Consider the following 2,623-nt stretch of genomic DNA (forward strand, 5'->3'; position numbering starts at 1 on the left):
CACAAAGCACCGAGCTGATCTCCCTGTGCTATGTGGCTGCTTCCCACTAGCTATCAATTTTACATTTGGTAGTGTATATAAGTCCACGCCACTCTCTTACTTTGCCCCAGCTTACCCTTCCCCCTCCCTGTGTCCTCAAGTCCGTTCTCTACATCTGCATGTTTATTCCTGTCCTGCCCCTAGGTTCTTCAGAACTACTTTTTTTTTTTTTAGATTTCATATATATGTGTTAGCATATGGTATTTGTTTTTCTCTTTCTGACTTACTTCACTCTGTATGACAGCCCCTAGGTCCATCCACCTCACTACAAATAACTCAATTTTGTTCCTGTTTATGGCTGAGTAATATTCCATTGTATATATGTGCCACATCTTCTTTATCCATTCATCTGTTGATGGGCACTTAGGTTGCTTCTATGTCCTGGCTATTGTAAATAGAGCTGCAATGGACATTGTGGTACATGACTCTTTTTGAATTATGGTTTTCTCAGGGTATATGTCCAGTAGTGGGATTGCTGGGCCGTATGGTAGTTCTATTTTTAGTTTTTTAAGGAACCTCCATACTGTTCTTCATAGTGACTGTATCAATTTACATTCCCACCAACAGTGCAAGAGGGTTCCCTTTTCTCCACACCCTCTCCAGCATTTATTGTTTGTAGATTTTTTCATGATGGCCATTTTGACTGGTGTGAGGTGACACCTCACCGTAGTTTTGATTTGCATTTCTCTGATGATTAGTGATGCTGAGCATCCTTTCATGTGTTTGTTGGCAATCTGTATGTCTTCTCTGGAGAAATTTCTATTTAGGTCTTCTGCCCATTTTGAATTGGGTTGTTTGTTTTTTTGATATTGAGCTGCGTGAGCTGCTTGTAAATTTTGGAGATTAATCCTTTGTCAGTTGCTTCATTTGCAAATATTTTCTCCCCTTCTGAGGGTTGTCTTTTTGTCTTGTTAGGCTGTCTTTTCTCCAGTGTATATTCTTGCCTCCTTTATCAAAAATAAGGTGACCATATGTGTATGGGCTTTCTATCCTGTTCCATTGATCTATATTTCTGTTTTTGCAGCAGTACCATACTGTCTTGATTACTGTAGCTTTGTAGTATAATCTGAAGTCAGGGAGCCTGATTCCTCCAGCTCCGTTTTTCTTTCTCAAGATTGCTTTGGCTATTCGGGGACTTTTGTGTTTCCATACAAATTGTGAAATTTTTTGTTCTAGTTCTGTGAAAAATGCCATTGGTAGTTTGATAGGGATTGCATTGAATCTGTAGATTGCTTTGGGTAGTAGAGACAGTTTCACAATGTTGATTCTTCCAATCCAAGAACATGGTATATCTCTCCATCTATTTATATCACCTTTAATTTCTTTCATTCTATGTATAGTATCATGGCATCTGCAAACAGTGACAGTTTTATTTCTTCTTTTCTGATTTGGATTCCATTTATTTCTTTTTTGTCTCTGATTGCTGTGGCTAGAACTTCCAAAACTATGTTGAATAAGAGTGGTGAGAGTGGGCAACCTTGTCTTGTTCCTGATCTTAGTGGAAATGGTTTCAGTTTTTCACCATTGAGAACGATGTTGGCTGTGGCTTTGTCCTATATAGCCTTTATTATGTTGAGGTAAGTTCCCTCTATGCCTACTTTCTGGAGAGTTTTTATCATAAATTGGTGTTGAATTTTGCCAAAACCTTTTTCTGCATCTATTGAGATTATCATTTGGTTTTTATCCTTCAGTTTGTTAATATGGTGTATCACATTGATTGATTTGTGTATATTGAAGAATCCTTGCATTCCTGGGATAAACCCCACTTGATCATGGTGTGTGATCCTTTTAACATGCTGTTAGATCCTGTTTGCTAGTATTTTGTTGAGGATTTTTGCATCTATGTTCACCATTGATATTGGCCTGTAGTTTTCTTTTTTTTGTGACATCTTTGTCTGGTTTTGGTATCAGGGTGATGGTGGCCTCGTAGAATGAGTTTGGGAGTGTTCCTCCCTCTCCTATATTTTGGAAGAGTTTGAGAAGGATGGGTGTTAGCTCTTCTCTAAATGTTTGATTGAATTCACTTGTGAATCTATCTGGTCCTGGGATTTTGCTTGTTGGAAGATTTTTAATCAGAGTTTCAATTTCAGTGCTTATGATTGGTCTGTTTATATTTTCTATTTCTTCCTGGTTCAGTCTCGGAAGGTTGTGCTTTTCTAAGAATTTGTCCATTTCTTCCAGGTTGTCCATTTTATTGGTGTAGAGTTGCTTGTAGTAATCTCTCATGATCCTTTGTATTCCTGCAGTACCAGTTGTTACTTCTCCTTTTTCATTTCTAATTCTGTTGATTTGAGTCTTCTCCCATTTTTTCTTGATGAGTCTGGCTGATGGTCTATCAATTTTGTTTACCTTTTCAAAGAACCAGCTTTTAGTTTTATTGATCTTTGCTATCATTTCCTTCATTTCTTTTTCATTGATTTCTGATCTGATCTTTATGATTTCTTTCCTTCTGTTAACTTTGGGGTTTTTTAGTTCTTCTTTCTCTAATTACTTAGGTGTAAGGTTAGGTTGTTTATTTGAGATTTTTCTTGTTCCTTGAGGTAGGTTGTATTGCTATAAACTTCCCTCTTAGAACTGCTTTTGC

Source organism: Physeter macrocephalus, unplaced genomic scaffold (assembly GCF_002837175.3).
Source record: "Physeter macrocephalus isolate SW-GA unplaced genomic scaffold, ASM283717v5 random_414, whole genome shotgun sequence".
In the NCBI taxonomy this organism is placed as follows: Eukaryota; Metazoa; Chordata; class Mammalia; order Artiodactyla; family Physeteridae; genus Physeter; species Physeter macrocephalus.